Here is a 13,670-nt window from a genome sequence, read left to right on the forward strand (position 1 = left end):
CGTATATTTTTACAGAAGTAATAGTCTCAACTATAGTGTTTTCCAACCTTTTTTATTCACGTTCTGGATATATAGCGTAACATTTAGCTTATTTTTTTTTAGAGAGATTGATTTACATATTGGCCTACTAGTTCATTATTCCTGTAATTCGCGGAGCTTCGATTCAGGCCTCGCGGAACTCTAGGGTTCCGCAGAAACCAGTTTGGGAAACACTGCTTTAATATATTGACTCGGTTTCGACTTGTGTGTATGTTTGTAAAATGTTTGTTTGTAAAATGTTTGACATGTTTCGGATGTTCCTTCAGAGTTGAAGATAATTACTTCCTAGTCCAAACCTCCCGCAGGACGACGGGGGATGGGAGCGGGCAGGGTTTGAACCCGGGACCATCTATAAATCTGAAAGATAGTCCAGCGTGCAAACCGCACGACCAGGCAGCCATGTGCGTATGTATTCACGAATGTTAAATAATTTTTCTTGACACTATAGAAGAAACCTTAATTAATAATGACCTAATATGAGTAATGCTGAATAATAAGACGTCCTTGACCTTGCTGAGTTCATCATTGAAATAGTTTATGAAGAGGGTAGATTTGAAGATTACTGAAATGCAAAAAAAATATTTAAAATAGATCAAAGAAAGATAATCGAAGTAGATTTTTAACCTTTACCTATCCGTTTGTCTGTTGGACCGTTGGGGCACCACACAAGATTCTTCGTCGACCATCTTTCTCCATTCTTTTCTGTCTTTTGCCTTAGTTAGAACCTCTTATAATAACATGCCCGTCCATTCTTTTATGTTGTCCGCCCATTGCTTTCTCCGTCTGCCTCTTCTTCTTTTTTCTGGTACTGTTCCCTGAAGGAAGGTCTTTTCGAGCACCGAAGATCTTGTATTATGGCCATAGATTTTTAGCTTGCGTTATTTTACGATAGTTAGCAGGTTATCATGGAGTCCAATCGATGCAGTAAGCCTGTCTCTAATCTCTTGACTTGTGATGCGGTCTTTCAATGTGACACCTAGGATCCTTCTGTAGCATCTCAATTCCATTGCTAGGACCCTCCTCTCTAGCTCTGCAGTCAGCGTTCAAGATTGACAAGCATATCGTAGTAGATGGCTGCCTGGTCGTGCGTTTGCACGCTGGACTGTCGTTCAGATTTTCCGATGGTCCCGGGTTCAAACCTTGCCCACTCCCATCCCCCGTCGTCCTGCGGGAGGTTTGGACTAGGAAGTAATTATCTTCAACTCTGAAGGAACATCCGAAACATGTAAAACATTTTACATTTTACAAATTTAATGATGGATTATTTCCCTTGACTACAGAAACACAAAATCAACGCACAGTAACTACCTAGATTTTTAAAAGTTGTACTACGTGACAAATCTAATAAGTAAATAGTGTTTGTAGGTTGTGAAATAGTGTCTGCTGCAGAGATAATGATACCCCAGCAAAGGTAACACTGCGGCGGCCCCCACACTTAGATGAAGACATTACCACCAGCGACCTGTCGATGACAGCCTACCCCTGTGTTTTTCAAATGATCTTCAAATAGAAGCCGCCAACTCGTGATATTTTCTTGTGTGCCAAGTTGGCAGAACTAACTGACATTTAGAATGCGATTCGGGTTCTGTGTATAGACTAAAGACTGGGGTCACGTGACCAATGGAAGTCTTTTTGTGTGTGAAGTCAATGTCGCCTGAAAGTAGCGCGTGAGAAATCACGGATCTGATTGGTTGGTTTTGCGATTCGGAAAACTTTTATTTCTGGTTCAGTTGTTGACTGGTTTTATCTTGAATAAGTTTACTTTGATGGTTCGTTGGAAACACAATTTGCAGTTTTAAAAAAATAGGGGATTCTTTCTGTTCCAACGTCTTTAGTTGAGAACGTGCCGAATGAATTGCTATGTTGGCAGGCGTGGTGGTCGGGTGCTAAAGCGCTTGGTCCCTGTTAGGAAACTCAGTGAATCCTTTTTTTTTTTTTTTAATTCGTGATTTTAAGGTCGCCCAACTGTACTGGATACCTGTTATTAGTTGGGGAAAGTGAAGCGGTTGGTCGTTGTGCTGGCCACGTGACAGCCTCGTTAACCGTCGGCCGTAGAAGCAGATGACCTTTACATCATCCCCCCCCCCTCCCTCCTATACATCGCAATGTTTGGATGAATTAGTTTACTTTTTTTACTCATGCATAGAACGATTTCGGTTCTAGAAATAGAAAATGGTGAATTCTTTTTGCATGAAATGGTAATGTTTTAATAAATTGATACCAAAGGCTTGTAAGGTTGAAGTTATATATATATATATATATATATATATATATATATATATTGTTATGACTTTGCCATGCGCACCACCATCCAGGCTAGTGCAGAGATGTGCACTTCTAGTAACCAAACTAGAACAGGATGTTGACATGGAGAGACTAACGATTTCCGCCCAAGTAGAGAGCCAATATGGAGATGCTGTACTCAAGGCAGATGTCCTTTATGTAAATAAACGTCTATGTCCTCGTTGAGTTGCCTCACTTAAGTTATTACAATATATATATATATATATATATATATATATATATATATATATATATATAGAGAGAGAGAGAGAGAGAGAGAGAGAGAGAGATCGCTTATTCGCAGTTACTATAATGGAAATCATATGGAATAACTGAGTCATGGGTTTATAAATCTCAAATTGGGAAATTAATTAATTGTAATCTCCTGAGTAGTTCAAATTAAACAGACAATTATCTTCCTATTTAAATCTGTATGGACTCTTTCTTTGTTGTTTTGATTACACTGAATCTGTATCTTTGTATTGACTTTGATGAATCTCTATTATCTTTCTTTCAAAGATTTTTTTTTTCAAATCATTTTTTTTAATCTTAGGCTTTTAACGTAATTATACTGTGGCTTATTTTGGGTTTAAAGAGATCTAATAAGATAAGATATTTTGATGTCAGCATGTTGTCAGGCTCCACGCTAATAGATTTAGAAGACAAATCAACAAAATTGTCTATTTTTTTTACAAAGCTGTCTGTCTGTCTGGGAAAGAGTTTGAACATGCTTTTTCTCCCGTTCCCCATTCTCGGATCAAGTAAAAAATGTGCACATTTATTCATTGAACCTGACAAGACCTGAATCAATTAAAAAAAATAAACAATTAGTTAATTAATCGTTGGTAATTTATTCTTTGTTTGACTTCAAAATAAAGGAAATAAATGCTACTGAATGAGAGATGTGGATATATATTCGTGTCCTGCCCAGCGAAACTCTCGTACTATTAGAAGTCTCTCTATACTCTCTATACCGGCGTTCGCAAGAACATCCCTGTTTGTAGTGTGGTCTTGCCTACGTAAAAAAAATTATCAAATAAATCAAAGCAGATTTTTTTTTTGTTGAAAGCAGATCTTTTTTTTTTTAGCCTGGTATACCTCATAATGTCATTTCCCCTATTATTGGCGGCGTCAAGTGTTTGAACTATCGGGAATATTGCTCTATTTTAAAGCTCTACTACTGCTTCCACTTAACCCTCCTTTTAGGTTTTACCGTAAGGTGTCCATCTCGTGGCAGTTCTGCCCTCGTTTTGACCGCATGACCCAGTCATCCCCATCTTCAGTGCTTGATAAATTCTGTACCGGCAGAATTTCTGTTTATCCGCTGAAGTTCTATTTAATTTTTATTTGAGAGAGTTCTAAAGTTTGACAAAAAGTTTCTCACACAAAGCTCCTAGCTTCCAGTGTATTTCAAATATTACAAACTTATTGCTTGATTTAATTGATATCTATGTTTTGAAAAAAAGCATGTATTTGATTTATGTACAAATACGTTACAAATACAGGGCCGGACTTAAACCACTGCAACCAATGCCCCGCACTTTCATAGGCCCCGCGCTAATTCTAGATGTAAATTATTAAATTAAACAATTATAACTGGAAATCTCCTTAAATTGTAAAATGTAAGAAAAAATCATGGACATTTCCAGAAAACTCTTGAAAATCTCCTGAAAAATAGACATTTTGGGCTGTCATTCAATATGGAAAACACCAATTCTACAGGTGATAAAAAAACAACAACTGCTTTCCTTTAATAAAATGTATTAATAGGGCGAATTGAAACCTAAACCGGAAGTTCCAATACTTCATTTACTTTAATAGTTTACTTAGTAAAGAATGAATAAAATGCAAAGACGAATTTATTTCCTATTACAAAATCTAATTTTTTCTCTTTTTATCCTTATCCCTACCCAGGCTGGGCAACCGCGCAATCCGTTTCGCAAAGGGCCCTGCAATGAGGTAGTTCCGGATCTCTTCTCAGTCACGTGGGTGTGTTGTTTACATTAATGACCTCGTTGTTTTCATTGTAATTAAAATATGAAAATAGTCTAGATCTAGACATCTTTAAGTAATAAAAAGTATGTTTCAACAATTCACTAATTTTTATGATTATTTAGTAGGTCTACTAGATCTAGGCTAGCATTAAATCTAGATCTGCATCTTATCATAGGAAGATATTGCCATGTATAAGACCACAGTCACGTGACTTTTTATAAAGTAGGTCAGAGATTCGGAACTACCTCATTGTTAGGACGGCTATGCGTTCATACAGAGATACATTTGTTCATACAGAGATACTTTTGTTCATACAGGGACACATTCGTTCATACAGGGACACATTCGTTCATACAGAGACACATTCGTTCATACAGAGACACATTCGTTCATACAGAGACACATTCGTTCATACAGAGACACATTCGTTCACTCACAGTTTAGATTAAAAAGAAAACCAAACAACAAAATTTGATTACAAATCATTTTATTATTCTCTGAGAATGACTAGCTAACTAACCAACTAGATAAATAAACCCTTGCTCGGGATGAAATGATTCTGTACCTCATTAGCAGAAGAAAAAACAAAACAAAAACAACACACGAGTATTTCAAAGATGTGATGATACGCTTTCATGACGTCACTGCTTAGTCTCTGACATCATTTCAATTTATTGTTCTTGTTTTTTGTTTTTTTTTACAATATTTTACTGTGTCACGAAGAATTGTGTCACACACCGTTGCAGTATTTATTGAGACACGAAAATGTCAAAACTTTGTCACAATATGAAGTGACAGTGATGTCAGTATCAAATGAAATGACTGTCTTACTAGCTTAAGAGAGCACTAAAAAAAACTGAGCGAAGATAACTTAATTGGGAAAAACAGATCGCTATTTTTTATGTCCCTTTACAGATTACCCTTTAAGGGTAGAGCACTGTTGACATTCCAACTGGCTGGACTAATATAATCATTGCTAAGCAAGCTTTGTGTGAGTGTTTGTAGAGAACAGATTGGGCATGTAGAACTAGAATCTATATAAAGACTTGTAATTGACAATAGAGTTATGTGCTATGAGTCGCTGTATGTCGCTCAACAATAAAGTTGAAGCTATTTAAATTTGAGTCTTGGTTTTTTTCTGCTGTCTGAATTGGTATATATATATGGACATATTAAGGAACTAGCAGACGATACAGAGATAAATGTCACAGTTGTCGAGGTATTGATTGCGGTAAGTAGATAACTGTCACACTGTCAGGATATTAATCGTCAGCTGAAGCTCAATGGTGGGGCGTCAGGTCATAGAGAATTGTCGTCAAGCATTTTAGGTCATTGTCGTAATGAATCTTAGATCATTGGCGTCATGCGTTTTAGGTCATTGTTCTGATGAATATGAATTTTAGGTCATGCTCGTGATGAATCCTAGGTCATTGTCATGACGACTATTAGGTCAATGTCTTGGTGAATCTTAGATTGTTGTGTTGATGACTCTTAGGTCCATGTCATAATGAATCGTAGGTCATTGTCGTGATAAATCTTAGGTTATTGTCGTGGTAAATCTTAGGTCATTGTCATGATCAATCTGAGGTCATTGTCATGATAAATCTTAGGTCATTGTGGCGATGGTCTCTGTTGGGATGATGCTGTCAGGTAAAGGAATGGTGATAATGTAATTTAGATGTCTAAACTAGACGTGACGTCACACATTGATGAAGTCGTAAACGACACTCTCGAGCTGCACTTCTGCGACAGTGACCTCTAATGGTTGATATCTGCAGGTGCAGGCCCTTCCTGTTAATTTAATAGAAAGAAAAAAAACAACATTTTAATATAAAGATTATAAAAGAAACTTTATTAATTATAATAATAGATTCACAAAAGTAGACTTAACATACAGCTTAAAACTTATTGACTGACTCTGCAGATTGTCTTCCCTTGTATATAAACCCTTTCGAAAATTAACTTTCCTAACATGCAAGAAAGAACCACAACCCTTCTTTTAACTCCCTTGGCTTTTTTTTTTCTACTATTGGAAAATTACTGTGGTTTCTCAAAAAGTAACCATGTTGTTCGATCAATTAAAACATCCTTGACTTTGACAAATATTTATACTAGACACTATACCAAAATAATTAAAGCCAATTATATTTATGGAATTCTTGTTCGAAATGTTAATTCTTCTATGCTGACAAATTGTACAAATGCTCCTTCTTCCCTAGTGCTATTAGAGCATGGAATGGGTTGCCTGAGCTAGCCAGGAAAACCAGTGACTTGGCAGAATCTAAGTCATTGGTTAATATGCATGACTGAATGCATGACGCGTAGGACGTAATCATCTTCTTTTTTGAAGTAACGTCTGTATTATATAAGATAAGATAAGATTATCAAAGAAACATATCATGCCAGTGTGAATTTGTTTTTCATCAAGACGTATTATATAAGAACTATATGTATTTAACTTCAAATTGATTATATGCCGCAAGCCCTTCACCATTTATGATTTGCAATAAGACTATTTCTTAAACCAGTTGTGTTAATACAAGTTTCCGTAGGCCACAATTTGCAAAGAATTTAATAACAATATTTGTACATAAGGTTCACATTCAACACAAATGAATCACTAGATGTTTTTTTCTTCTCATTGTTGTTCTCACTCGTGACTGGCTCTCCAGTCCACTAACTGTCCAGGTACACCACACCCGACCGTGTGTCACGGTTGGCCACACATCCGTATAGTAACTGTGTTACAACACCATTAATGTTCTTCCCAAGATAGAGCGATGCACTGCGAATGCTTGTTGTGTAAAATTGATCTCCAAAAAACTCTAGTACAAAGGTTCTCAAACTTTTTTTGACAAGCGTACCACTTTACATAGTCAAATCTTGTGCACGGCACCCCTAAGTGAACAAACTATATAAATGCCCAGTATATAAATTAGGTCGTTAAATAATACATACATATATTAAACATAAATGTAGCATTTTAATTCACTACTTTCTCTCTTAAAAACTTGGTCCCTGGTGCTGTTATTCATATATGTTTAATATATGTATGTATCATTTGTTTCAGCACCTAGCTGCAACTCTTTATGTTTTCGTTAAATAATAGTACGTAATAGACATATCAAACAGCAGTGAGGGGCGAGTGGATTATTATTAAAATTATCCCATCGGATAAGCTTGTTTTAAGCGAAGAAGTTATTTTAATTGATACAATTTTAATGTTTCTGGGGACCTCATATGGTCGTCTCACGACCTTTGGTGGTCCCCAGGCTACAGTTTGAGAGCCACTGCTCTAGTAGGTTGCTGCGCCCACGGTGCAAAGGGAAGTCATTCAAGACTAGAATAAAAAAAAAGTTGTAAGGGCGACAACTCCAATTATCAATGAAATCGTGGGAGTATGTTATAATGTATGGTCATACTCTCATTATTTCCTATGGGGGAAGCCCATGTATAATCGCTTGACTTAGTACAAACAATCGATTAGTGATAGCAAGTGTATATGATAATTTTTCTTTCTAGTCTAGTTGACTTTAGGTGTCATAAAGAGCTTGTCTATTGACTTGGCTTAGAATAGTCAAAGTTTGGTTTTGGTGGTTATTTTTAAAGTCTATACCCAGAAATCCAGATTACGCGTTCGTTAGCGACTTTAGACAAATCTAAACAATAGGAATTGAATTGGTGAATCTTTTTTTTTAGCCCCAAAACAATATATGGTAAAATAGATAATTAGGGGGCTGTTTGATCACTTTTAGAGAGGGTTCTCCGCAGTTCAAGGATAATTTATTATGAAATTTAAATATTAAATATACGAAAATACAGGAAATTATATTAAATTTACAAGTAATCTATTCTTATCTTATCTTATATAATACAGATGTTACTTCAAAAAAATAAGATGATTACGTCATATGCGTCATGCATCTAGTCATGCATGTTAACCAATGACTTAAATTCTGCCAAGACACTGGTTTTCCTGGCTAGCTCAGGCAACCCATTCCATGCTCTAATAGCACTAGGGAAGAAGGAGCATTTGTACAAATTTGTCCTTGCATATGGAACGAGGAATGTGCCTTTATCTTTGTGCCTTTCTGAGTATATTTTATTAAATTTTGTTTTTGTATTTGAAGATTATGGATAAGATAAAACTGAGTAGCTGAACTAGGTCATGTTGCCAGTTTGATTCTTTTCCTAACCAACACTGTCTCGGTAGTACCTGAAAATATACTTGAGACAATTTTTATGTGTTTGGCGGCTTTACTAGCCACAAACTAGCCCCTTTAACATTGGCTATCCAATATTAGCAACTATTTGTAGTGTTCTATGGATCAATATGTTCCGAGAAAGTCTCCTCTTTATCTTATCTTATAAAATACAGACGTGACTTCAAAAAAGATGATTGATGATTACGTCCTACGCGTGTTCCTAGGTCAATCAAGTCATGCATGTTAACTAACGACTTATACTCTGCTAAGTCGTAGGTTTCATGGCTCAATCCATTCCATGCTCTAATAGCACTAGGAAAGAAGTAGCCTTTGTACACATTTGTTCTAGCATTGTAATAATTGTTTATCGAAATATGAACCAATATTTTTCAGCCTAAAGAATCATTGGTCAGTGTTAACTTAAGAATCACTGGTCAGTGTTAACTTAAGAATCATTGGTCAGTGTTAACTTAAGAATCACTGGTCAGTGTTAATTTAAGAATCATTGGTCAGTGTTAAATTAAGAATCATTGGTCAGTGTTAACTTAAGAATCACTGATCAGTGTTAACTTAACAATCAATGGTCAGTGTTAACTTAAAAATCACTGGTCAGTGTTAACTTAAAAATCACTGGTCAGTGTTAACTTAAAAATCATTGGTCAGTGTTAACTTAAAAATCATTGGTCAGTGTTAACTTAAAAATCATTGGTCAGTGTTAACTTAAAAATCACTGGTCAGTGTTAACTTAAAAATCACTGGTCAGTGTTAACTTAAGAATCATTGGTCAGTGTTAACTTAAAAATCATTGGTCAGTGTTAACTTACCCAGAATTCCTTCACACGTTTTTCCGGAAACGTAAAAGGTGGTGGAATTTCTCTTCTCGCTCCAAGGTCGAGAGCCGCTCGTGGATCCAACTTTTTGTTAATCTGGTTGCACAGGTTCTCTATGCAGCGAGCTTCCGCTTCCTGTGGACAAAGAAGGCGCCATTATCATCACGTGATCAAAAGTAACCAATGAAATGATAGCAAAATAGCATCGTTTAACGTCTTCATAGTGATGATGTAAAATGTAAACGGACACACAGTCATATTTAATGAAACGAATGCAAGGGAGATAAATGCAAAAAACAACAACAACAACAACAACAAAATACAACAACTGAAATTTGAGTTTATTGTCATTTTAATGAAGATATTTGAGATTGTAGACCTTGGTTGCTTCTTGCATATACCATCGAGAGTAACATAATACAAGTATTAATAAGTAATAAACAATTAATATTCTACATATGCGGCTATGAGTGACACACGTCTGGCCAAGGTGTAATTTGTTTTATAAAATTTCCCTCCAGCTAGTTTTGTTAATAATAAATGAGAATTAAATGTGCTAATTAAAGTTTTAAAAAAATATTCTGTACTTTCGTTCAAAGGGAATTAAAATTAATTATTTAAAAAAAACATTACAAAAACTGACTACAATTTTATTATTCTATTTTAATGGCGCGTTCTTCAACTTGTATCTGATACAGGATGGGGGTTATTATTGTGAAGACAACTTTAATTGTTAACTCGTGGCATATTTTACATGAACTTTGAAATTAGAGAGTTGTTTAATTCTTCTTCCTAAATTTTTATGTGCCCAGACCAATTAAGCTGCAGTGCTTTTGCAACAACCAAAATAAGGAGCTTCTCAAGTTATGTCAGAAGAGGTGACCCGACAAAATAGTGCAAAATTTCCCTAGAAAATAGCGTAGGATAAAATAGCGCAGACTTACACATGATGTGTATAAAAGTACCGGATTATTAGTAATTTAATGTCATGGGCAGCATTTTTGTTGATGGATCTATCTTTTTCAATATCCTGGTAAAGACTGGGTGTTATAAAATTAGGCAGCCTCTGAGTCCCCCCCCCCCCCAGTTCTAATGGGCACCTTACATTAGTTGGGGGAAAATAAAGGCGGTTGGTCGTTGTGCTGGTCACATGGCGCTCTCGTTAAACGTGGGCCGCTGAAACAGATGACCTTTACAATATCTGCCCTATAGACCGAGTGGTCTAAAAGGGGAACTTATACATGCATTACGTATAATCCTTTCACTTTGCTTCCACAAAATACTAGACTGTGCTAAAAAAGTTGTGATGTGTTTCAGATTCACGTTTTACTGTTAAATTGTGGTGAAATCGATATTTACACAATTATTTCTTTCACCTGACAACGCAAGAATCAATTTAAAAAATATAACAAATTAATTCAATTTTGGTTCTAAATTACTTTGTTTAGTACCCCAAACAAGGGAAAGAAATAGTACTTGACTGATACGCTTAATTTGTCTTCATTATACTAGGCTGCCGTCTCAGGCTTAGTGAACACAAACATCGAGTAGATTCAAAAGATAACAACATGAAAAATAGCTCGAGACTATTAGAAACAATGGGCAACTGTACAATCTTCCATATTCATAAGCTCTCCACTAGCAGAGTGGTTACCGTGTTGGCTTGAGAATCCTGTGAAGGATTGAGCCATCAGTTCGAACTCAGGTCGATTCCCCCTACCATCCGTTTGTTACTTTTATAACTGCTTTGTTATTGTTAGTCAAGATCTATTACAAATTTGATTACATGAATGATCTGTTATAGGTTTACTTTATTGGGCATTTGACGAGGCTATAAATAGACTATTTTAGACGGACATAGGAATTATGGGATATTAACTGAATAGAAATTATGGGATAGATTGTAACGGCTAGAGACGAAAGAACGACTGACTTCTACTTCCACTCCTAATGACGAGACATCATCTGTAGTAACTGTCGACATTTGGACTGTGCCCCTTCATATTTTGGATTAAACAGTTGTCAAGTATCTATCGTTTTTTCTTAAGTATTTTATACTAGTTGGTATATGTTGTTGGTTGAACGAACTCCAGGAGTTAAATAAGAAATACTTCATCTAGACCTAGATCTACTCTACATCTGACGTCTGTTTACTAAACAACCCACAACAGATCCAAACTAAATTGATACAAGTTTCTGTTTGAAATTCAATCTAGGTGCAGTGGCGAAATCTATTGCAACGACTATTAACCTTCAAGAAGTATATGAATTTTAAAAAGTTTCCTCTACCTTCCACTATTTAAAATGTAAAGTCTACGCATTTATCCTTCTGGTAACCGCAGAGCCTTGGTTCCAACTGGACTAGATTACTTTGGCGGAGATGCGGCTCGTGATTAAGATATCGGAAATGTATTTGACCACCGCCCGAAACAGGTTGTGCATCACTCATCGAAAAGGTCTAAAAGATTTGTGCCCTATTAGTATTTCTTTGTTTAGGGCAGGAGCTTGTTGGCTAGCAATAATCGTTGTCTGAAGACAATTAAATTTAGTTCGTCTGCTGAAATTCAGATGTTTGCAGAAGGAACTTAACGATCTTTAGTGGCAGTCTCTTGGGTATCTTCGTCGTGAAAGAATTTTGACCACAGCTTTTGGTTCCGTTGTTTTCAAAGTTCTTTTAATTCCTTCTCCCTCGTGTGTGGTGGATGTCATTAACCCCACGTTGTTCAATTAAATTAATGGTCAAGTAGTGACCAAAGTGACCATAATGATGTTACAGGAATGACCATTTTCAAGCCAACATATCTTTCTGGTCAATTGTCCGCTTTTTTGTATATGTAGATAGATAGATAGATAGATAGACAGACAGACAGACAGACCGATAGACAGATAGACAGATAGATAGATAGATAGATAGACAGACAGACAGACGGACGGACAGACAGACAGACATATAGATAGACAGACAGACAGACAGATAGATAAATAGATAGATAGATAGATAGATAGATAGATAGACAGACAGACGTTATATAGAAAGATAAATAGATAGAGAGAGAGAGATTTTGTAGAAAAATATTTTTAAGCATGTATCAAGTCATTACCGTCGCTAAATACACACACACATTTGCTTTTCCTTAACATTAGTTCTGTAATTAATTCAAGTGTAGGACTAGATCAAGTGAACTGTGAACTCATGGAAATTCCAAAAGAACAATGTTCTCTGTTGACTCCTTCAAGCGATGTGCTGTCAGTAGCACTTGGAAATACCAGACAGACAAACACACACACACACAAAAGAGGAAATCATTACAATTTCATAACAACGAAATATGTTCAGTTTATATGTAATGTAGCCTATTCATGTCTCAAGTCTTCGATTTCAATCACTGAGACAGACACCGTCTCAATTCCACCCCTGTAGACAATAATGATGTTTTTTTTTTTAAAAATTATAACAGCTAGTAGGTGGTCTAGACCTGACTCAAATGTGGGTCGACAAATACTCTTCTGTGTGAGCAAACTACTGGACACTTACGTTCGTCTGTGACAGCAGAAGACAAAACTGTGGGCAGGTCAAGGCCGTGGTGACGCTTGGAATGGACAAGAAGACCCACAGCAGTAAACAGGAAGTGACGACCGTTGACTTCTTCAGCATTTTGAGCAAAGTGGGAACTCTGGGAAAACATAATATTGAGATCTTGCTTTTAATTAGGTAGATATAATGATCTCAGTCTTTGAACAAAGAATTATTCATTAAAAAAAAAAGAAACACTTGAAACAAGATAATATACAAATGCTTAAAAAAAAACAATTCTTAAATCAACTGTACATATATCCATTAGTTTAAATCGGTCTTTTAAATAAATTTGTAACAAATAGTAACTATAATAAACCTGTACGGTTCGATTAGAAATATTTTACCAATCGTTTGTGTTTATCGCCATGTCAAGCTTTCAGCTTTCTCAATGCGCTATGATCTGTGCTAGGATGGCTGCCTGGTCGTGCGGTTTGTGCGCTGGACTGTCGTTCAGATTTATCGATGGTCCAGGTTTCAAACCCTGCCCGCTCCCATCCCCCGTCGTCCTGCGGGAGGTTTGGACTAGGAAGTAATTATCTTCAACTCTGAAGGAATATCCGAAACATGTAAAACATTTTTACATTGATCCTATCACTTGTCATGACCAGTTTTTTTTTTAAGTTGTTAGACTTGAATTTGAACTCTAGTGCTCCAGTCTCCTCCACAATACACTAACCACTTTGGGCAACGAGAAAGGGTGTATGTTCAGTTCCTTTTAGATGACCAAACGACACTCCAGTG

Source organism: Biomphalaria glabrata, chromosome 10, assembly GCF_947242115.1.
Source record: "Biomphalaria glabrata chromosome 10, xgBioGlab47.1, whole genome shotgun sequence".
In the NCBI taxonomy this organism is placed as follows: domain Eukaryota; kingdom Metazoa; phylum Mollusca; class Gastropoda; family Planorbidae; genus Biomphalaria; species Biomphalaria glabrata.